Genomic DNA, 26,275 nt, shown 5'->3' on the forward strand with positions numbered 1-26,275 from the left:
TGCATGTAACATGTAGAAGATGCAAATGAACTAAGGATCCAAAACTTTCAATGAGCACAAAAAATGCTCATTAAATTCTCAAGTGAACATGCGGTGGGATATTTACCCGAGCCAAACAAGCCATTTTTTGCCTACTGACAAAAAAACTGACCTAACAATCATAGATCATTGTAAAGTGATTGATTGAAATATCAGGCATAACGAGCTATATTTTTTTGAGAGTTGACTTGTGGATTGGGAGAAGAGATTCAGTTAAAAATCCCTCGTCCCAACTTTTCTAATGATTGCAAAACCTAATATATAAAAACATAAAGACTTTACATTCCCTAAAAATTAGAGAGATGTTTTGAAATTATCTCTCTCTACATTTGTTCATTTCTATTTTCAATGTTCAATTTTCGTTTTTAATCCAAATTTGAGTTTTCACTCTTCTTGTTTTTTGTCGTAAACAAAATGATAAGGTTAAAACCAACAATAAATGTTAGTCAAAAAAGATTATTCACACACCACAAATGAACACCATCGTTTTTTTTCCATGTTTGGAAAATTCTACTTGTACAACCCTAATAGCTTGGAAGTTTATTAGAAAGAGATTTCTAATTGATCCTAACATGAGTTAAATATTGATATGCATGCATGAAACATGTTGAAGATTCAAATGACCTAAGGATATACAACATTCAATGAGCACAACAAATGCTCATTAAATACTCAAGTGAACGTGCGGTGGGATATTTACCCAAGCCAAACAAGCCGTTTTTTCCCATTTACAAAAAAGTGGACCTTACAAATCATAAATCATTCTAAAGTGAATGATCGATCAACCATGCGTAACGGGTTATATTTTTTTTAGAAATGATTTGTAGATTGGTTGTCAAGACTCAGTTAAAAATCCACCTCCCCCTCTTTTCCGATGATTACAAAACTTAATATATAAAAATTTGAAGACTTTAAATTCCCTAAAAATTAGAGAGACTTTTTGGAATTATCCCTCACTAAAAATGTACATTTCCATTTTTTATATTCAATTTTCGTTTTTAAATCCAAATTTGAGTTTTCATTCTTCCTTTTTTTGTCGTAAAAAAAAGATAAGGTAAATAGATCACAACAAAATGAAAATTCTAGAGTTTATACATGCAAAAAATTAAAACCAATAATAAATGTTATTAAAAAAATTTATTCACACACCACAAATGAACACCAAAGTTTTTTTTTCCATGTGTGGGAAATTCTAGAAGTACAACCCTAATAGCTTGGAATTTTATTAGATAGAGATTTCTAATTGATCCTAACCTGGTTTAAATATTGATAAGCATGCATGAAACATGTTGAAGATTCAAATGACCTAAGGATCCAAAAGATTCAATGAGCACAACAAATGATTATTAAATACTCAAGAGAACGTGCAGTGGGATATTTACCCGAGCCAAACAAGCCTTTTTTTGCCCATTTACAAAAATGCTAACCTAAAAAAAATAGACCAATGTAAACTGATTGATCGATGAAACATGCGTAACGGGCAATATTTTTGTGAGACATGACTTGGGGATTGGGACTCAAGATTCAGTTAAAAATCCACTGCCCCCTCTTTTCTAATTATTGCAAAACCTAATATATAAAAAATTGAAGCCTTTACATTCTCTAAAAATTAGAGAGACTTTTTGGAATTATCTCTCTCTGCATTTGTACATTTCTATTTTTTATGTTCAATTTGCGTTTTTAAATGAAAATTTGAGTTTTCACTTTCAGTTTTTGTTGTTGTAAACAAATAGATGAGGTAAATAGATCACAACAAAAATAAATTCTAGAGTTTATGTAAGCAAAAAAATTAAAAAAATAATATATATTAGTCAATAAAATTTATTCACAAACCACAAATGAACACCAAAGTTTTTTTTCCATGTTAGGGAAATTCTACTAGTACAACCCTAATAGCTTGGCTTTTTATAAGAAAGAGATTTCTTTTTTATCCTAACATGTTTTAAATATTGATATGCATGCATGAAACATGTTGAAGATTCAAATGACCCAAAGATTCAAAACTTTCAATGAGTACAACAAATGCTCATTAAATACTCAAGAACCATGCAGTGGGATACTTACCCGAGCCAAACTAGCCACTTTTTTCCCTTTTACAAAAATGCTGACCTAACAATCATAGATTGTAAAGTGATTGATCAATCAACCATGCATAAAGGGCTATATTTTGTGAGAAATCACTTGTGAATTGGGAGTCAAGACTCAGTTAAAAATCCACCGCCCCCTCCTTTCTGATGATTGCAAAACCTAATATATAAAAACTTGAAGACTTTATATTCGCTAAAAATTAGAGAGACTTTTTGGAATTATCTCTCTTTCCATTCGTAAATTTCTATTTTTTATGTTCAATTTGCCTTTTTAAATCCAAAAAAAGAGTTTTTACTCTGCCTTTTTTTTGTCGTTAAGAAAAAAATAAGGTAAATAGATCACAACAAAATAAAAATTCTATATTTTATGTTAGAAAAAATTAAAAACAATAATAAATGTTAGTCAATAAAATTTATTCACACATCACAAATGAACACCAACATTTTTTTTCATGTTTGGGAAATTCTACTAGTACAACCCTAATAGCTTGGAATTTTATAAGAAAGAGATTTCTAATTGATCCTAATATGTTTTCAATATTTGTATGCATGCATGAAACATGTTGAAGATTCAAATGACCTAAGGATTCAAAACTTTCAATGAGCACAACAAATGCTAATTAAGTACTCAAGTGAACGTGCGGTTGGATATTTACCCGAAGCCAACAAACCTTTTTTTTCCCATTTAAAAAAACACTAACCTAATAATCAGAAATCATTTTAAAGTGATTGATCGATCAACTATGCGTAACAGGCTATATTTTTGTTAGAAATGACTTGTGGATTGGGAGTCAAGAATCAGTTAAAAATCCACCGCCTCCTCTTTTTCGAAGATTGCAAAACTTAATATATAAAAATTTGAAGACTTTACATTCCCTAAAAATTAGAGAGACTGTTGGAATTATCCATCTCTACATTTGTAAATTTCCATTTTTTATGTTCTATTTTCGTTTTTAAATCCAAACATGAGTTTTCACTCTCCTTTTTTTGTCGTAAACAAATAGATAAGGAAAATACTCACAACAAAAAGAAAATTCTAAAGTTTATGTATGCAAAACATAAAAAAAATTTATAAATGTTAGTCAAGAAAGTTTATTCACACACCACAAATGAACGCTAAAATTTTTTTCCATGTCTGGGAAATTCTACTAGAGCAACCCTAATAGCTTGCAATTTTATAAGAAAGAGATTTTTAATCGATCCTAACATCTTTTAAATATTAATATGCATTCATAAAACATGTTGTAGATACAAATGACCTCAGGATCCAAAAATTCAATTAGCACAACAAATACTCATTCAATACTCAAGTGAACGTGCGGTGGTATATTTACCCGAACCAAACAAGCCATTTTTTTTCCGATTTACAAAAAAGCATACCTAACAATCCTAGATCCTTGTAAAGAGATTGATCGATGCACCATGCGTAATAGGCTATATTTTTGTGAGAAATGGGTTGTGGATTGGGAGTCAAGACTCATTTAAAAATCCTCAACCCCCTCTTTTCCAATGATTACAAAAAAAAATATATAAAAGTTGAAGACTTTACATTCCCTAAAAATTAGAGAGGCTTTTTGGAATTATAGCTGGCATTTGTAAATTTCCATTTTTTATGTTCAATTTTCGTTTTTAAATCCAAAGTTGAGTTTTTAGTCTCCCTTTTTTGTCATAAAAAAAAAGATAAGGTAAATACATCACAACAAATGAAAATTCTAGAGTTTATGTATGAAAAAAATTAAAAACTATAATAAATGTTAGTCAAGAAAATTTATGCACACAACACAAATGAACACCAAAGTTTTTTTTCCATGTTTGGGAAAATCTACTAGTACAACCCTAATAGCTCGGAAATGTATAAGAAAGAGATTTCAAATTGATCCTATCATGTTTTAAATATTGATATGCATGCATGAAACATGTTGAAGATACAAATGACCAAAGGATCCAAAACATTCCATGAGCACAACAAATGCTAATTCAATACTCAAGTGAATGTGTGGTGGGATATTTACCCATGCCAAAAGAGCCAATTTTTTCCCTTCTAAAAAAAAGTAGACCTAACAATCATAGATCATTCTAAAGTGATTGATCGATCAACCATGCAGAACAGGCTATATTTTTGTGAAAAATGACTTGTAGATTGGTTGTCAAGACTCAGTTAAAAATCCACCTCCCCCTCTTTTCCGATGATTGAAAAACCATATGAAAACAAAAGAATTTACACTCACTAAAAATTAGACAGACTTTTTGGAATTATCCCTCTCAACATTTGTAAATTTCAATTTTTTATGTTCAATTTTCGTTTTTAAATCCAAACTTGAAATGTCACTCTCCCTTTTTTTCATAAATAAAAAAATACGATAAATAGATCACAACAAAATAAATATTCTAGAGTTTATGTATGGAATTAAATAAAATTTATTCACAAACCACAAATGAACACCAAAGTGTTTATAAGAAAGAGATTTCTAATTGATCCTAACATGTTTTAAATATTGATATGCATGCACAAAACATTTTGAAGATGCAAATGACCAAAGGATCCAAAACTTTCAGTGAACACAACAAATGCTCTTTAAATTCTCAAGTGAACATGCGGTGGGATATTTACCCCAGCCAAACATGCCATTTTTTGCCCATTGACAAAAAAGCTGACCTAACAATTATAAATAATTGTAAAGTGATTGATCGATCAATCATGCGTAACAAGCTATATTTCATTAAGAAATGACTTGTGGATTGGGATTCAAAAATCCGTTAAAAATTCCCCATCCCCTCTTTTCAGATGATTGCAAAACCTAATATATAAAAATATAATGACTTTACATTCCATAAAAATTAAAGAGACTTTTGGGAATTATCTCTCTTTGCATTTGTACATTTCCATTTTTTAAGATCAATTTTCGTTTTTAAATCCAAACTTGAGTTTTCACTCTCCCTTTTTTTTTGTTGTAAACAAAAAGATAATGTAAATAGATCACAAAAAAATGAAAATTCCAGAGTTTATGTCTACAAAAAATAAAAAACAATTATTACTATTAGTCAAGAATTTTTTTTCACACAGCACAAATGAACACCAAAGTTTGTTATTCCATATGTTGGAAATTCTTCTAGTACAAAAGCTTAATAGTTTGGAATTTTATAAGCAAGAGATTTCTAATTGATCCTAACATGTTATAAATATTGATATGCATGCATGAAACATGTTGAAGATGAAAATGAGCTAACGATCCAAAACTTTCAATGAGCACAACAAATGCTCATTAAATTCTCAAGTGAACATGCGGTGGGATATTTACACGAGCCAAACAAACCTTTTTTTGCCAATTAACAAAAAGACTAACCTAATAATCATAGATCATTGTGAAGTGATTGATCGATCAATCATGCGTAACGGGCTATATTTTTTTGAGAATTCACTTGTGGATTGGGAGTCAAGACTCAGTTATAAATACCCAGCCCCCTCTTTTCTGATGATTGCAAAACCTAATATATAAAAAAAAAATTTACATTCCCTAAAAATAAAGAGACTTTTTGGAGTTATCTCTCTCTGCATTTGTATATTTCTTTTTTTTATGTTCAATTTTCGTGTTCAAATCCATGTTTGCGAAATTCTAATAGTACAAACCTAATAGCTAAGATATTTATAAGAAAGACATTTCTAATTGATCCTAACATGTTTTAAAAATTGAAATGCATGCATGAAACATGTTGAAGATACAAATGACCTAAGGGTCCAAAATTTTCAATGAACACAACAAATGCTCATTAAATACTCAAGTGAAAGTGCGGAGGGATATTTACCTAAACCAAACAAGCAATGTTTTGCCCATTTAAAAAAAATTGAGCTAACAATCATAGATCATTGTAAAGTGATTTATCGATCAACCATGCGTAACGGGCTATATTTATGTGAGAAATGACCTGTGAATTGGGTATCAAGACTCAATTAAAAATCCCACACCCCCTCTTTTCGGATGATTGCAAAACCTAATATATAAAAACATACCGAGTTTACATTCTCTAAATATTAGAGAGACTTTTTTGAATTATCCCTCTTTGCATTTGTACATTTCCATTTTTTATGTTCAATTTTCGTGTTGAAATCCAAACTTGAGTTTTCATTCTCCCTTTTTTGTCGTTTACAAAAAGATAAGGCAAATAGATCACAACAAAAATGAAAATTCTACAGTTTATGTATCTAAAAAATTAAAAACTATAATCAATGTAAGTAAATAAAATTTATTCACACACCACATATGGACACCAAAGTTTTTTATTCCATATTTGGTAAATTCTACTAATACAAAAACCTTAATATCTTGGAATTTAATAAGAAAAAGATTTATAATTGATCCTAACATGTTTTAAATATTGATATACATGCATGAAACATGTTACAGATACAAATGACCACAAGATCCAAAACTTTCAATGACCACAACAAATGGTCATTAAATACTCAAGTGAACATATTGTGGGATATTTACCCGAGCCAAGCAAACCATTTTTTGCCAATTTACAAAATAGCTGACCTAACAATCATAGATCATTGTAAAGTGATTGATCTATCAACCATGCATAAAAGGCTATATTTTTTGTGAGAAATGACTTGTGGACTGGGAGTCAAGACTCAATTAAAAATCCATCATGCCTTCTTTTCAAATGATTGCAAAACCTAATATATAAAAAGTTGAAGACTTTACATTTCCTAAAAATTAGAGAGACTTTTTGGAATTATCCCTCTCTAAATTTGTACATTTCCATTTTTTACGTTACATTTTCGATGATTAATCCAAACTTGAGTTTTGAATCTCCCTTTTTTTGTCTTAAACAAAAACATAAGGCAAATAGATCACAATAAAATGAAAATTCAAGAGCTTACGTGTGAAAAAAATTAAAAAAAATAATAAATGTGAGTAAAGAAAATCTATTCACACCCTACAATTGAACACCAAAGTGTTTTATTCACTGTTTGGTAAATTCTACGAGTTCAAAACCGTAATAGCTTAGAAATTTATAAAAAAGAGATTTCTAATTAATCATAACATGTTTTAAATATTGATAAGCATGCATGAAACATGTTGAAGATGCAAATGACCTATGGATCCAAAACTTTCAATGAGAACAAGAAATGCTCATTAAATTCTCAAGTGAACATGACCTGAGGCAAACAAGCCATTTTTTGCCATTTTTCAAAAAAGCTGACCTATCAATCATAGATCATTGTAAAGTTATTGATCGATCAATCATGCATAACGGGCTATATTTTCATGAGAAATGACTTGTGGATTGGGAGTCAAGACTCAGTTCAAAATCCCCTGCCCCCTCTTTTCCTATGATTGCAAAACCTAATTTATAAAAAACATAAAAACTTTTTATTCCCTAAAAATTAGAGAGACATTTTGGAATTATCACTGGGATTTGAACATTTCCATTTTTTAAGTTTAGTTTTCATTTTTAAATCCAAACTTGAGTTTTCTCTCTCCCTTTTTTCGTGGAAAAGAAAAAGATAAGGTAAATTGATCACAACAAAATGAAAATTCTAGAGTTTATGTATGTAAAAAATTTAAAACTATAATAAATGTTAGTCAAGAAATTTTATGCACACAGCACAAATGAACACCAATTTTTTTTCTCCATGTTTGGGAAATTCTTCTTGTACAACCCTAATAGCTTGTATTTTATAAGAAAGATTTCTAATTGATCCTATGATGTTTTAAATAAGTAGATGCATTCATGAAACATGTTGAAGAGACAAATGACCTAAGGATCCAAAACATTCAATGAACACAACAAGTGCTCGTTCAATACTCTAAGTGAACGTGCGGTGGGATATTTACACGAGCCAAACAAGCCATTTTTTGCCGATTTACAAAAAAGTGGACCAAAAAATCATAGATCATTCTAAAGTGATTGATCGTTTAACCATGCGTAACAGGCTATATTTTTGTTAGAATTGATTTGTGGATTCGTTGTCAAGACTCAGTTAAAAATCCACCTCCCCATCTTTTCCCATGATTGCAAAACCTAATATATAAAAAGTTGAAGACTTTATATTCCCTAAAAATTAGAGAGACTTTTTGGAATTATCCCTGTCTACATTAGTGCATTTCCATTTTTTATGTTACATTTTCGATGTTTAATCCAAACTTGAATTTTCAGTCTCCCTTTTTGTCGTAAACAAAAAGATAAGGTTAATAGATCAAAATAAAATGAAAATTCTACAATTTACGTATGAAAAAACTTAAAAGCAATAATAAATGTCAGTAAATAAAATTTATTCACACGCCACAATTGAACACCAAAGTGTTTTATTCACTATTTGGGAAATTCTTCGAGTAGAAAACTCTAATAGCTTAGAAATTTATAAAAAAAAAAAAAAAAAAGATTTCAAATTGATCCTAACATGTTTTAAATATTGATAAGCATGCATGAAACACATTGAAGATGACGTAAGGATCCAAAACTTTCAATGCGCACAAGAAATGCTCATTAAATTCTCAAGTGAACATGCGGTGGGATATTTACCCGAGCCATATAAGCCATTTTTTGCCCTTTTTCAAAAAATCAAACCTATCAATCATAGATCATTATAAAGTGATTGATCGATCAATCATGCATAACGGGCTATATTTTTGTGAGAAATAACTTGTGGATTGGGAGTCAAGACTCAGTTAAAAATCCCCTACCCCCTCTTTTTCGATGATTGCAAAACCTAATATATAAAACAATATAGACTTTAAATTCCCTAAAAATTAGAGAGATATTTTGGAATTATCTCTGGGATTTGTACATTTCCATTTTTTAGGTTGACTTTTCGTTTTTAAATCCAAATTTGAGTTTTCACTCTCCCTTTTTTTGTCGAAAACAAAAAGATAAGGTAAATGGATTACAACGAAAAGAAAATTCTAGAGTTTATGTATAAAAAAATTTAAAACTATAATAAATCTTAGACAAGAAAATTTATGCACACAACACAAATGAACACCAATGTTTTTTTTCCATGTTTGGGAAATTCTACTTGTACAACCCTATCCGCTTGGATTTTATACGAAAGAGATTTCTAATTGATCCTAAGATGTTTTAAATATTGAGATGCATGCATGAAACATGATGAAGATACAAATGACCAAAGGATCCAAAAAATTCACTGAGCACGACAAATGCTCATTCAGTACTCTAAGTGAACGAGCGGTGGGATATTTACCCGAGCCAAACAAGTCATTTTTTGCCCATTTACAAAAAAATGGACTTAACAATCATAGATCATTCTACAATAATGGATTTTATACGAAAGAGATTTCTAATTGATCCTAAGATTTTTTAAATATTGAGATGCATGCATGAAACATGTTGAAGATACAAATAACCGAAGGATCCAAAACATTCATTGAGCATGAAAAATGCTCATTCAGTACTCTAAGTGAACGTGCGGTGGGATATTTACCCGAGCCAAACAACCCATTTTTTGCCCATTTACAAAAATATGGACTTAACAATCATAGATCATTCTAAAGTGATTGATTGATCAACCATGCGTAATGGGCTACATTTTTGTTAGAAGTGATTTGTGGATTGCTTGGCAAGACTCAATTAAAAATCCACTTCCCCCTCTTTTCCGATGACTGCAAAACCTAATATATAAAAAGTTGAAGACTATACATTCCCTAAAAATTAGAGAGACTTTTTGGAATTATCCCTCTCTACAAATGTACATTTCCATTTTTTTTGTTCAATTTTCGTTTTTAAATCCAAACATGAGTTTTCACTCTCCATTTTTTTGCCATAAACAAAGAAGATAAGGTAAATAGATCACAACAAAATAAAAATTCAAGAGTTTATGTATAAAAAAAATTTAAAACAATAATAAATGTAAGTAAAGAAAATTTATTCACACACCACAAATGAACACCAAAGTTTTTCATTCAATGTTTGGGAAATTCCCCCGTCCACTCTTTTCAAATGATAGCAAAATATATTATAAAAAAACATAACAATTTTACATTCCCTAAAAATTAGAGAGACTTTTTCGAATGATCCTCTCTGCATTTGTACATTTCAATTTTTTTATGTTTAATTTTCGTTTTTAAATCAAAACTTGAGTTTTAACTCTCACTTTTTTTGTCGTAAACAAAATGATAAGGTAAATAGATCACCACAAATGAAAAATCTAGAGTTTAAGTTTGAAAAAAATTTAAAACAATAATAAATGTAAGTAATGAAATTTTTTTCACACAACTATGAACATAAAAAAAAATTATTCCTTGTTTGGGAAATTCTACTTATACAAAACCCTAACAACGTGGAATTTTATAAGAAAGACATTTCTAATTGATCCTAACATGTTTTAAATATTGATATGCATGCATGAAACATGATAAAGAAACAAATGACCTAAGGATCCAAAACGTTCAATGAGCACAACATATGCTAATTAAATACTCAAGTGAACGTGCGATAGGATATTTACCTGAGCCAAACATGCCATTTTTTGCCAACTGACAAAATAGCTGACCTAACAATTATAGATCATTGTAAAGTGATTGATCGCTCAATCATGTGTAACGGGCTATATTTTGGTGAGAAATGACTAGTGGATTGGGAGTCAAGACTCAGTTAAAAATCCCATGGCTTCTATTTTCCAATGATTGTAAAACCTAATATATAAAAACATAAAGACTTTACATTCCCTAAAAATTAGAGAGACGTTTTGGAATTATCTCTCTCAGCATTTGTAGATTTCAAATTTTTATGTTCAATTTTTGTTTTTGAATCCAAACTTGAGTTTTTACTCTCCCTTTTTTTGTCATGTACAAAAAGTTAAGGTAAATAGATCAGAACAAAATGAAATTCTAGAGTTTATGTACTCAAAAAATTAAAAACAATAACATATGTTAGTCAAGAAAATTTATTCACACACTACAAAACAACACCAAAGTTTTTTTTCCATGTTTTGGAAATTCTAATACTACAACCATAATAGCTTGGATATTTATAAGATAGAAATTTCTAATTGATCCCAACATGTTTTTAATATTGAAATGCATGCATGAAACATGTTGAAGATACAAATGACCTAAGTATCCAAACTTTCAATGAGCACAACAAATGCTCATTAAATACTCAGGTGACCGTGCGGTGGCATATTTACCAGTGCCAAAAAAAGAAATATTTCACCCATTTAAAAAAAAGTTGAGATAACAATCATAGATCATTGTAAAGTGATTTATCGATTAACCATGCAAAACGGGCTATATTTTTGTGAGAAATGACTTGTGGATTGGGAGTCCAGACTCAGTTAAAAATCCCCCATCCCCTCTTTTCTAATGATTGCAAAACCTTATATATAAAAACGTACCAACTTTACATTCTCTAAAAATTAGCGAGACTTTTTGGAATTATCCCTCTCTGCATATGTACATTTCCATTTTTTATGTTCAATTTTCGTGTTGAAATCCAAACTTGAGTTTTCATTCTCCCTTTTTTGTCGTTTACAAAAAGATAAGGTAAAAAGATTTCAACAAAATGAAAATTCTAGAGTTTATGTATGCAAAAAATTAAAAACTATAATCAATGTAAGTAAATAAAATTTTTTCACACCCCACTTATGAACACCAAAGTTTTTTTTATTCCATCTTGGAATTTTATAAGAAAGAGATTTCTAATTGATCCTAACATGTTTTAAATATTGATATACATGCATGAAACATGTTGCAGATACAAATGACCTTAGGATCCAAAAATTTCAATGACCACAACAAATGGTCATTAAATACTTAAGTGATCGTGCGGTGGGATATTTACCCGAGCCAAACAAAACAATTTTTTCCCATTTACAAAAAAAACTGACTTAACAATCATAGATCATTGTAAAGTCATTGATCGATCAACCATGTAGAACAAGCTATATTTTTCTGAGAAATGACTTGTGGACTAGGAGTCAAGACTCAATTGAAAATCCACCACCCCTTCTATTCCAATGATTGTAAAACCTAATATATAAAAAGTTGAAAACTTTACATTTCCAAAAAATTAGAGAGACTTTTTGGAATTATCCCTCTCTACATTTGTACATTTCCATTTTTTACGTTACATTTTCGATGTTTAATCCAAACTTGAGTTTTCAATCTCCCTTTTTTGTCGTTAACAAAAAGATAGGGTAAATAGATCACAATAAAATGAAAATTCAAGAGTTTACGTATGAAAAAAAAAATGTGAGTAAAGAAAATTTATTCAGACACGACAATTGAACACAAAACCGTTTTATTCACTTTTTGGGAAATTCTACGAGTTCAATACCCTAATAGCTTAGAAATTTATAAAAAAGAGATTTCTAATTGATCCTAACATGTTTTAAATATTGATAAGCATGAATGAAACATGTTGAAGATGCAAATGACCTAAAGATCCAAAGCTTTCAATGAGCACAAGAAATGCTCATTAAATTCTCAAGTGAACATGAGGTGGGATATTTACCCAAGCCAAACAAGCCATTTTTTGCCATTTTTCAAAAAAGATGACCTATCAATCATAGATCATTGTAAAGTGATTGATTGATCAATCATGCATAATGGGCAATATTTTCGTGAGAAATGACTTGTTGATAGGGAGTCAAGACTCAGTTAAAAATCCACTGCCCTCTCTTTTTCGATGATTCCAAAACCTAATATATAAAAACAAAAAGACTTTAAATTCCATAAAAATTAGAGAGAGATTTTGGAATTATCTCTGGGATTTGTACATTTCCCTTTTTTAGGTTTAGTTTTCGTTTTTAAATCCAAACTTGAGTTTTCACTCTCCCTTTTTTTGTGGAAAACAAAAAGATAAGGTAATTAGATACAAAAAAATAAAAATTCTAGAGTTTATGTATGCAAAAAATTTAAAACTATAACAAATGTTAGTCAAGAAAATTTAAGACACAACACTAATGAACACCAATCTTTTTTCTTCCATGTTTGGGAAATTCTACTTTAACAACCCTAATAGCATGGATTTTGTAACAAAGAGATTTCTAATTGTTCCTAAGATGTTTTAAATATTGAGATGCATGCATGAAACATGTTGAACATACAAATGACCTAAGGATCCAAAACATTCAATCAGCACGACAAATGCTCCTTCAATACCCTAAGTGAACGTGCGATGGGATATTTACACGAGCCAAACAAGCCATTTTTTGCCCATTTAAAAAAAAAGGAGACCTAATAATCATACATCATTCTAAAATGATTTATCGATCAACCATGCGTAACATGCTCTATGTTTTTTTAGAAATGATTTGTGGATTGGTTGTCAAGACTCAATTAAAAATCCACCTCCCCCTCTTTTCCGATGATTGCAAAACCTAATATATAAAAAGTTGAAGACTTCAAATTCCCTAAAAATTAGAGAGACTTTTTGGAATTATATCTCTCTACAAATTTACATTTACCTTTTTATATTCAATTTTATTTTTTAAATCCAAACATTAGTTTTCACTCTCCCTTTTTTGTCGTAAACAAAAAGATAAGGTAAATAGATCACAACAAAATGAAAATTCTAGAATTTATGTTTGAAAAAAATTAAAAACTATAATCAATGTAAGTAAATAAAATTTATTCACACACCAATTATGAACACGAAAGTTTTTTATTCCATGTTTGGGAAATTCAACAAGTACAAAAACCCTAATATCTTGGAATTTAATAAGAAAGAGAGTTCTAATTGATCCTAACATGTTATAAATATTGATATGCATGCATGAACCATTTTGAAGATGCAAATGAACTAAGGATCAAAACTTTCAATAAACACAACAAATGCTCATTAAATTCTCAAGTGAACATGTGGTGGGATATTTACCCGAGCCAAACAAGCCATTTTTTGCCTATTCAAAAAAAAAAACTGACCTAACAAACATAGATCATTGTAAAGTGATTGATCAATATAACATGCATAATGGGCTATATTTTTGTGACAATGGACTTGAGGATTGCGAGTCAAGACTTAGTTAAAAATCCCCCGTCCCCTCTTTTTCGATGATTCCAAAACCTAATATATAAAAACATAAAGACTTTACATTTTCTAAAAATTAGAGAGACTTTTTCGAATTATCCTTCTCTGCATTTGTACATTTCTATTATTTATGTTAATTTTCGTTTTTAAATCCAAACTTGAGTTTTCACTCTCCCTTTTTTTTGTAAACAAAATGATAAGGTAAATAGGTCACAACAAATGAAAATTCAAGATTTTAAGTTTGAAAATTTTTAAAAACAATAATAAATTTAAGTAAAGAAAAAAATTTCACACACCACTTATAAACACCAAAAAAATTTATTCCTTCTTTTGGAAATTCTACTTGTAAAAAACCCTAATAGCTTGGAATTTTATAAGAAAGAGAATTCTCATTGATTCTAACATGTTTTAAATATTGATATGCATGCATGAAACATGTTGAAGAAACAAATGACCTAAGGATCCAAAAATTTCAATGAGCACAACAAATGCTAATTAAATACTCAAGTGAACATGTGGTGAGATATTTACTTGACCCAAACATGCCATTTTTTGCCCATTAACAAAAACACTAACCTAACAACTATAGATCATTGTAAAGTGATTGATCCATCAATCATGTGTTACAGGCTATATTTTTGTGAGAAATGACTAGTGGATTGGGAGTCAAGACTCAGTTAAAAATCCCATGACCTCTCTTTTCCGATGATTGTAAAACCTAATATATAAAAACATAAATACTTTACATTCCTAAAAATTAGAGAAACGTTTTCGAATTATCTATCTCTGCATTTGTACATTACAAATTTTTATTTATCTGTTTTTGTTTTTAAATCCAAACTTGAGTTTTCACTCTCCCTTTTTTTGTTGTGAACAAAAAGATAATGTAAATAGATCACAACAAAATAAAATTCTAAGTTTATGTACGCAAAAAATTAAAAACAATAACAATTGTTAATCAAGAAAATTTGTTCACACACTACAAATTAACACCAAAGTTTTTTTTCCATGTTTGGGAAATTCTACTAGTACAACCCTAATAGTTGGATATTTATAAGAAAGACATTTCTAATTGATCCTAACATGTTTTAAATATTGAAATGCTTGCAAGAAACATGTTGAAGATACAAATGACCTAAGGATCCAAAACTTTCAATGAGCACAACAAATGCTCATTAAATACTCAAGTGAACGTGCGGTGGGATATTTACACGATCCAAACAAGCAATTTTTCGCCCATTTAGAAAGAGCTAACAATCATAGATCATTGTAAAGTGATTTATCGATCAACCATGAATATTTTTGTGAGAAATTACTTGTGGATTGGGAGTCAAGACTTAGTTAAAAATCCCCCACCATCTCTTTTCCAATGAGTGCAAAACCTAATATATAAAAACATATCAACTTTACATTCTCTAAAAATTAGAGAAACTTTTTGGAATTATCTCTCTCTGCATTTGTACTTTTCCATTTTTTATGTTCAATTTTCGTGTTGAAATCCAAATTTGAGTTTTCATTCTCCCTTTTTTGTCGTTTACAAAAAGATAAGGTAAATAGATCACATCAAAATGAAAACTCTAGTGTTTATGTGTGCAAAAAATTTAAAACTATAATCGATGTAAGTAAATAAAATTTATTCACACACCACTTATGAACACCAAAGTTTTTTCTTCCATGTTTACGAAATTCTACTTGTACAAAAACCCTAATATCTTGGAATTTTACAAGAAAGTGATTTCTAATTAATCATAACATATTTTAAATATTGATATACATGCATGGAACATGTTGCAAATAAAAATGACCTCATGATCCAAAAGTTTCAATGACCACAACAAATGGTCATTAAATACTCAAGTGAATGTGCTGTGGGATATTTACCCGAGCCAAACAAGTCATTTTTTGCCCATTTACAAAAAAAGATGACTTAACAATCATAGATAATTTTAAAGTGATTGATCAATCAACCATGCATAACTGGCTATATTTTTGTGAGAAATGACTTGTGGACTGGGAGTCAAGACTCAATTACAAATCCACCGCCCCTTCTTTTTCGGTGATTACAAAACCTAATATAAAAAAGGTTGAAGACGTTACATTCCCTAAACATCAGAGAGAATTTTTGTAATTATCCCTCTCAACATTTGTACATTACCATTTTTTATGTTACATTTTAGTTGTTTAATCTAAACTTGAGTTTTCAGTCTCCCTTTTTTTGTCGTAAACAAAAAGATAAGGTAAATAGATCACAATAAAACGAAAATTCTAGAGTTTACGTATGAAAAAAATTAAAAACAATAATAAATGTGAGTAAAGAAAATTTATTCACACACCACAATTAAACACCAAAGTGTTTCATTCATTGTTTGGGAAATTCTACGAGTACAAAACTCTAAGAGCTTAGAAATTTATAAAAACGAGATTTCTAATTGATCCTAACATGTTTTAAATATTTATAAGCATGCATGAAACATGTTGAAAATTCAAATGACCTAAGGATCCAAAATTTTCAATGAGCACAAGCAATGCTCATTAAATTCTCAAGTGAACATATGGTGGGATATTTACCTGAGCCAAACAAGCCATTTTTGCCCATTTTCAAAAAATTTGATCTATCTATCATAGATCATTGTAAAGTGATTGATCGATCAATCATGCTTAACGGCCTATATTTTCGTGAGAAATGACTTGTGGATTGGGAGTCAAGACTCAGTTAAAAATCCCCTCCCCCTCCTTTTCAATGATTGCAAAACCTAATATATAAAAAAATAAAGACTTTACATTCCCTAAAAATTAGAGAGAGATTTTGGAATTATCTCTGGTATTTGTAGAATTACATTTTTAGGTTCAATTTTCGTTTTTAAATCCAAACTTGAGTTTTCTCTCTCCCTTTTTATGTCGAAACAAAAAGATAAGGTAAATAGATCACAACAAAATGAAAATTCTAGAGTTTATATATGTAAAAACTTTAAAACTATAATCAATCTTAATCAAGAAAATTTATGCACACAACAAAAATGAACACCAAAGTTTTCTTCCATGTTTGGGAAATTCTACGTGTACAACCCTAATAGCTTGGATTTTATACGAAAGAGATTTCTAACTGATCCTAAGATGTTTTAAATATAGATATGCATGCATGAAACATGTTGAAGATACAAATGACCTAAGGATCCAAAACATTCAATGAGCACGACAAATTGTCAATCAATATTCTAAGTGAACGTGCGGTGAGATATTTACACGAGGCAAACAAGCCATTTTTTGCCCATTTACAAAAAAGTGGACCTGCCAATCATAGATCATTCTAAAGTGATTGATAGATCAACCATTCGTAATGGGCTATATTTTTCTTAGAAATAATTTTTGGATTGGTTGTCAAGATTCAGTTAAAAATCCACCTCCCCCTCTTTTTTAAATGATTGCAAAACCTAATACATAAAAAGTTGAAGACTTTTCATTCCCAAAAAACTAGAGCGACTTTTTGGAATTATCCCACTTTACAAATATACATTTCCATTTTTTAAGTTCAATTTTCGTTTTTAAATCCAAACATGAGTTTTCACTCTCCCTTTTTCTATCGTAAACAAGAAGGTAACGTAAATAGATAACAACAAAATGAAAATTCTAGAGTTTATGTATGAAAAAATTTATAACAATAATAAATGTAAGTAGAGAAAATTTATTCACACACCACAAATAAACACCAAAGTTTTTTATTCTATGTTTGGGAAATTCTTCTAGAACAAAAGCCTAATAGCTTGAAATTTTATAAGAAAGAGATTTCTAATTGATCATAACATGTTATAAATATTGATATGCATGCATGAAACATGTTGAAGATGCAAATGAACTAAGGATCCAAAACTTTCAATGAGCAAAACAAATGCTCATTAAATTCTCAAGTGAACAAGCGGTGGGATATTTACCCGACCCAAACAATCCATTTTTTGCATATTGAGAAAAAAACGGACCTAACAATCATAAATCATTGTAAATTGATTGATCGATATATCATGCATAACGGGCTATATTTTTGTGAGAATTGAATTGTGGTTTGGGAGTTAAGACTTAGTTAAAAATCCCCCGTCCCCACTTTTTCGATGATTACAAAACCTAATATATAAAAACATAATGACTTTACATTCCCTAAAAATTAGAGAGACTTTTTCGAATTATCCCTCTCTGCCCCACTTTTTCGATGATTGCAAAACCTAATATATAAAAACATAATGACTTTACATTTCCTAAAAATTAGAGAGACTTTTTCGAATTATCCCTCTCTGCATTGTACATTTCCATTTTTTATGTTTTCTTTTCGTTTTTAAATCTAAACTTGAGTTTTCACTCTCCCTTTTCTTTTCTTAAACAATATGATAAGGTAAATAGATCACAACAAATGAAAATTGTAGAGTTTAAGTATGAAAAAAAATCAATAATAATAATAAATGTAAGTAAAAAAAATTTTTTCACACACCACTTATGAACACCAAATTTTTTTTCCTTGTTTGGGAAATTCTACTTGTACAAAACCCTAATAGCATGAAATTTTATAATAAAAAAATTTCTAATTGATCCTAACATGTTTTAAATATTGATATGCAAGTGTGAAACATGTGTTAGAAACAAATGACCCAAGGATCCAAAACTTTCAATGAGCACAAAAAATTCTAATTAAATAGTCAAGTGAACGTATGGTGGGATATTTACCTGAGCCAAACATGCCATTTTTTGCCCATTCACAAAAAAGCTGACCTAACAATTATAGATCATTGTAAAGTGTTTGATCAATCAATCATGCGTAACGGTCTATATTTTTGTGAGAAGTGACTACTAGATAGGGAGTCAAGACTTAGTTAAAAAACCCCGGCCCCTCTTTTCCGATTATTGTAAAACCTAATACAGAAAAGCATAAAGACTTTACATTCCCTAAAAATTAGAGAGACATTTTGGAATTATCTCTCTCTGCATTTTTACATTTCCAATTTTTATGTTCAACTTTCGTTTTTAAATCCAAACTTTGGTTTTCACTCTCCCATTTTTTGTCGTGAACAAAAAAGATAAGGTAAATAGATCACAACAAAAAGAAATTTTAGAGTTTATGTATGCAAAAAATTAAAAACAATAACAAATGTTAGTCAAGAAAATTTATTCACACACTACAAATGAACACACAAATGTTTTTTTTTCATGTTTGGGAAATTCTACTAGTCCAACCCTAATAGCTTGGATATTTATAAGAAAGACATTTCTAATTGATCCTAACATGTTTTAGATATGTATATGCATGCATGAAACATGTTGAAGATACAAATCACCTAAGGATCCAAAACTTTCAATGAGGACAATAAATACTCATTAAATACTTAAGTGAATGTGCGGTGGGATATTTACCAGAGCAAAACAAGCAATTTTTCACCCATTTAAAAAAAAGTTGAGCTAACAATCATAGATAATTGTAAAGTGATTTATTGATCAACCATGCGTAACAGACTATATTTTTGTGAGAAATGACTTGTGGATTGGGAGCCAAGACTCAGTTAAAATTCCCCCACCCCCTCTTTTCCAATGATTGCAAAACCTAATATATAAAAACATACCGACTTTGCAACTTTAAAAATTAGAGAGACATTTTGGAATTATCCCTCTCTGCATTACTACATTTTCATTTTTTATGTGCAATTTTCGTGTTCAAATTCAAACTTGAGTTTTCATTCTCCCTTTTTACGTTTACAAAAAGATTAGGTACACAAAATGAAAATTCTAGAGTTTATGTAAAAAATTTAAAACTATAATCAATGTGAGTAAATAAAATTTATTCACACACCACTTACGGACACAAAAGTTTTTTATTCCTTGTTTGGGAAATTCTACTAGTACAAAAACTTTAATATCTTGGAATTTTATAAGAAAAAGATTTCTAATTGATCCTAACATGTTTTAAATATTGATATACATGCATGAAACAAGTTGCAGATACAAATGACCTCAGGCTCCAAAACTTTCAATGACCACAACAAATGGTCATTAAATACTCAAGTGAACGTGCGGTGGTATATTTACCCGAGCCAAACAAGCCATTTTTTGCCCATTTACAAAAAAGGCTGACCTAACAATCATAGATCATTGTAAAGTGATTGATCGATCAACCATGCAATATAGGCTATATTTATGTGAGAAATGACTTGTTGACTTGGAGTCGGGACTCAAGTAACAATCCATCGTCCCTACTTTTTCGATCATTGCAAAATCTAATATATAAAAACTTGAAGATTTTACATTACATAAAAATTAGAGAGACTTTTATGAATTATCCCTCTCTACATTTGTACATTTCCATTTTTTTATCTTCAATTTTCGTTTTTAAATCCAAACTTGAATTTTGGCTCTCACGTATTTTTTTATAAACAAAAAGATAAGGTAAATAGATAAAAATAAAATGAAAATTCTAGAGTCTATGTATGAAAACAATTAAAAATAATAATAAATGTAAATAAATATAATTTATCCACACACCAAAAATAACCACAAAAGTTTTTTATTCCATGTTTGGGAAATTCTACTAGTACAAAACCCTTATAGCTTGGAATTTTATAAGAAAGACATTTCTAATTGACCGTAACATGTTTTAAATATTGATATGCATGCATGAAACATGTTGAAGATGCAAATGACCTAAGGATCCAAAAATTTCAATGACCACGCCAAATGCTCATTAAATTCTCAAGTAAACTTGCGATGGGATATTTGTCCCAACCAAACAAGCCATTTTTTGCCCATTGTCAAAAAAGCAGACCTAAGAATCATAGCTCACTGTAAAGTGATTGATCAATATATCGGGCTATATTTTTGTGAAAATTGACTTGTGGATTGGGAGTCTAGACTCAGATAAAAATCCCCCGTCCCCTCTTTTTTGATGATTACAAAACCTAATAAATAAAAACATAACGACTTTACATTCCCAAAAAGTTAGAGAGACTTTTTCAAATTATCCGTCTCTGCATTTGTACATTTCCATTTTTTATGTTCAATTTTCGTTTTTAAATCCAATCTTGAGTTTTTGCTCACCCTTTTTTTCGTAAACAAAAAGATAAGGTAAATAGATCACCACAAATGAAAATTTTAGAGTTTAAGTATGCAAAAAAATTATAAAAAATAATAAATTTTAGCAAATAAAATTTTTTCACACTCCAGTTCTAAACACCAAATTTTTTTATTCCTTGTTTGGGAAATTCTACTAGTACAAAACCCTAATAGCATGGAATTTTATAAGAAAGAGATATCTAATTGATCCTAACATGTTTTAAATATTGATATGCATGCATGAAACATGTTGAAGAAACAAATGACCTAAGGATCCAAAACTTTCAATGAGCACAACAAATGCTAATTAAATACTCAAGTGAATGTGTAGTGAGATATTTACCCGAGCCAAACATGCCATTTTTTTATCATTAACAAAAAAGCTGACCTAACAATTATAGATCATTGTAAATTGATTGATTGATCAATCATGCGTAAAGGGCTTTATTTTTTTGAGAAATGACTAGTGGTTTGGGAGTCAAGACTCAATTAAAAAACCCTCGGCCTCTCTTTTTCAATGATTGTAAAACCTAATATATAAAAACATAAATATTTTACATTCCCTAAAAATTAGAGAGACATTTTGGAATTATCTCTCTCTGCATTTGTACATTTCCAATTTTTATATTCAATTTTCGTTTTTAAATTCAAACTTGAGTTTTCACTCTCCCTTTTTTGTCGTGAACAAAAAGATAAGGTAAATAGATCACAAAAAAATGAAATTATAGAGTTTATGTATGCAAAACATTAAAAAATAATAACAAATGTTAGTCAAGAAAATTTATTCACACACTACAAATGAAAACCAAAGTTGTTTTTCCTTGTTTGGGAAATTCTACTAGTATAAACCTAATAGCGTGGATATTTATAAGAAAGACATTTCTAATTGAACCTAACATGTTTTAAATATTGATATGCATGCATGAAACATGTTGAAAATACAAATGACCTAAGGATCCAAAAATTTCAATGAGCACAAGAAATGGTCATTAAATACTCAAGTGAACGTGTGGTGGGATATTTACCAGAGCCAATCAAGCAAATATTTGCCCATTTAAAAAAAGTTGAGTTAACAATCACAGATCATTTTAAAGTGATTGATGGATCAACCATGCGTAACGGGTATATTTTTGTGAGAAATGACTTGCGGATTGGGAGTCAAGACTAAGTTAAAAATCTCCCACCCCCTCTTTTCCAATGATTTCAAAACCAAATACATAGAAACATACCGACTTTACATTCTCTAAAAATTAGAGAGACTTTTTTGGAATTATCCCTCTCTACATTTGTATATTTCTATTTTTTTTTGTTCAATTTTCGTATTAAAATCCAAACTTTAGTTTTCATTCTCCCTTTTCTGTCGTTTACAAATAGATAAGGTAAAATAGATCACAGCAAAATAAAAATTCTAGACTTTATGTGTAAAAAAATTTAAAACTACAATCAATGTATGTAAATAAAATTTATTCACACACCACTTATGAACACCAAAGTTTTTTTATTCCATGTAGTTCTTTCCATGTTTGGGAAATTCTACTAGTACAAAAACCTTAATATCTTGCAATTTTATTAGAAAGAGATTTCTAATTGATCCAAACAAGTTTTAAATATTGATATACATACATGAATCATGTTGCAGATAAAAATGACCTCAAGATCCAAAACTTTCAATGACCACAGCAAATGGTCATTAAATACTCAAGTAAACGTGTGGTGGTATATTTACCCGAGCCAAACAAGCCATTTTTTGCCCATTTACAAAAAAGTTGACCTAACAATCATAGATCATTGTAAAGTGATTGATCGATCAACCATGCATAACAGGCTATTTTTTTGTGAGAAATAACTTGTGGATTGGGAGTCACGACTCAATTTAAAATCCACTGCCCCTTCTTTTCCAATGATTGCAAAATCTAATATATAAAAACTTGAAGACTTTGCATATATAAAAATTAGAGAGACTTTTTGGAATTATCCCTCTCTACATTTGTTCATTTCCATTTTTTATCTTCATTTTTTGTTTTTAAATCCAAACTTGAATTTTCGCTCACACGCTTTTTGTCGTAAACAAAAAGATAAGGTAAATAGATAAAAAAAATGAAAATTCTACAGTTTATGTACAAAAAAAAATTGAAAACAATAATAAATGTAAATAAATAAAAAATTTCACACACCAAAAATAATCACTAAAGTTTTTTATTCCATGTTTGGGAAATTCTACTAGTACCAAACTCTAATAGCTTGGAATTTTATAAGAAATAGATTTCTAATTGATCATAACATGTTTTAAATATTGATATGGATGCATGAAATTCTCAAGTGAACATGCGGTGGGATATTTACCCCGGCCATATAAGCCATTTTTTGCCCATTGTAAAAAACGTTGACCTAACAATCATAGCTCATTGTACAGTGATTGATCGATCAATCATGCGTAACGGACTATATTTTTTGTGAGAAATGACTTGTGGATAAGGAGTCAAGACTCAGATAAAAATCCATTTTTTCCATGAAACAGAAGGCACTAATGGTCCCTCATGATGTATTTTTACTAAAAATACTTTTTGAACATTTCTAGAAAAAAATGCACAAACAAGGCCTTTTGGTTGTAGAAAGTAATATGTTTTTTGCAAAAATTGTCTTACCACAAAATTTTCCTAGTAACAATTTTCAAGTTAAAAGTGTTTCCTAGAAACATGAGGCACTAATGGTCCCTGGATATGTATTTTTAGTAGAAATACTTTTCCAATGTCTCCAGAACAAAGGCACCAACAAGACCTTAGAGTTGTCGAAAGTAATTTGTTTCCAAAAACTTTTCTTACAAAACAAATTTCCTGGTAAGCATTTTGAGCTTGAATAGTGTTTCCAAGAAACATGAGGCAGTAATGGGCCCTGGAGATATATTTTTACAAGAAATACAACTCCAAGTTTCCTAAAAATGTCAGTAACAAGGCCTTAATGATGTAAAAAGTTATTTGTTTGAGAACAAATTGCCTTACAACAAAATTTTCCAGGTAAGAATTTTCAACAAGAAAATTGATTCCTGGAAACATGAGGCACTATTCATCCCTGGACACGTACTTTTACTAGAAATAATTTTCCAATGTTTCCAAAAAAAAAAAGGCACTAACAAGTCCTTATAGTAGTAAAATATAATTTTTTCTTCAAAAATTCCCTTATCAAAAAATTTTCTTGGTAAGAATTTTTAGCTTGAAAAGTGTTTCATGGAAATATGAGGCATTGACAATCCATGGAGACATTTTTTTAGTAGAAATACATTTCAACCGTTTCCTAAAAAAATGCAGTAACAAGGCCTTATAGTTGCAAAAATTAATTTGTTTTAGCAAAAAATGCTTTATGAAAAATGATTCCTGGAAAGAATTTTTAGGTAGAAAAGTGTTTCTAGAAAACTTCAGGCACTAATGGTCCTTGGAGAGATATTTTTATTAGAGATACTTTTCCAATGTTTTCTGGAAAAAAAATCACTCACAAAACCTTATAGTTATAAAAAGTATTTGTTTAGCTAGGTTTTCCTTGAAAGAATTTTCTGCCTAAAAAGTGTTTTCCAGGAAACATGAGGCACTAATGGTCCATGGAGACTTATTTTTACTAGAAATATTTTCTCACCAGTTCCTGAAAAACTGCACTAACATGGTCATATAGTTGTAGAAAGTAATTTATTTCATAAAAAAATTTCTAGCAAGAATTTTCAGCTTCAAAAGTGTTTCCAGGAAACATGAAGCACTAATGGTCCCTAGAGACGTATTTTTACGAGAAAAAAATTACAAGCATATCCAAAAAAATGCACTAACAAGAACTTATAGTTGTATAAAGTAATTTGTTTCATAAAAAATATCCTTACCATAAAATTTCTCTGGTAAGAATTTTCAACATGAAAAATATTTCTAGGTAACATGAGGCAGTAATGGTCCCGAGGGTCGTATTTTTACTAGAAATATTTTCCAACATTTTCTACAAAAATGCACTAACAAGGCCTTATAATTTTAGAAATTAAATAGTTTCAGCAAAAAATGCTTTAGCACAACAGTTTCCTGGTAAGAATTTTCAGATAGAAATTGTTTTCCAGCAAACTTAAGGAACTAATGGTCCCTCATGGCGTATTTTTATTAAAAATACTTTTTGAATATTTCCGGAAAAAAATGCACTAACATGACCTAGTGGTTGTAGAAAGTAATTTGTTTTAGCATCAATTTCTTGGTAACAATTTTCTACTTAAAAGTGTATCCTATAAACATAAGGCAATAATGGTACCTGGAGACATATTTTTACTAGAAATACTTTTCCAAAGTCTCCTAAATAAAGGCACTAACAAGACCTTAGAGTTGTAGAAAGTAATTTGCTTCAGCAAAAATTGCCTTACAACAAATTTTCTAGATATGAATTTTCAGCATGAATAGTGTTTACATGAAACATGTGGCACTAATGGACCCTAGAGACATATTTTTAGTAGAAATACATTCCCAAAGTTTCCTAACAAAGGTAGTAACAAGGCCTTAATGATGTAAAAAGTTATTTTTTTAAGAAAAAACATCCTTGCACCAAAATTTTCCTGATGAGAATTTTCAACAATAAAAGTGATTCCTAGGAAAATGAGGCACTAATGGTCCACGAACATATATTTTTACTAGAAATACCTTTCCAAAGTTTCCTAAAAAAAAGGCAATAACAAGGCTTATCACAAAATTTTCCTAGTACGAATTTTCAGGTTGAAAAGTGTTTCATGGAAATATGTGTCATTCACAGTCCATGGAGATGTATTTTTAGTAGAAATAATTTTCCAACGTTTCGCAAAAAAATACACAAACAAGGTCAAATAGTTGCATAAAGCAATTTTTTACAAAAAAGATTCTTGGTAAGAATTTTCAAGTTGAAAAGTGTTTCCAAAATACATGAGGCACTAATGGTCCTTGGAACGTATCTTGGAACATATTTTACTAGAAATACTTTTCCAACATTTCCTGAAAAAAAAATCACTAACAAAACCTTATAGTTATAGAAAATAATTCAGGAAAGTTATCCAAGTAAGAATTTTCTGCCTAAAAGTGTTT

Source organism: Aristolochia californica, unplaced genomic scaffold, assembly GCF_029961685.1.
Source record: "Aristolochia californica isolate CCGP_79_NKW_82.1479 unplaced genomic scaffold, dmAriCali1.0.hap1 SCAF_3, whole genome shotgun sequence".
NCBI classification, from domain to species: Eukaryota; Viridiplantae; Streptophyta; class Magnoliopsida; order Piperales; family Aristolochiaceae; genus Aristolochia; species Aristolochia californica.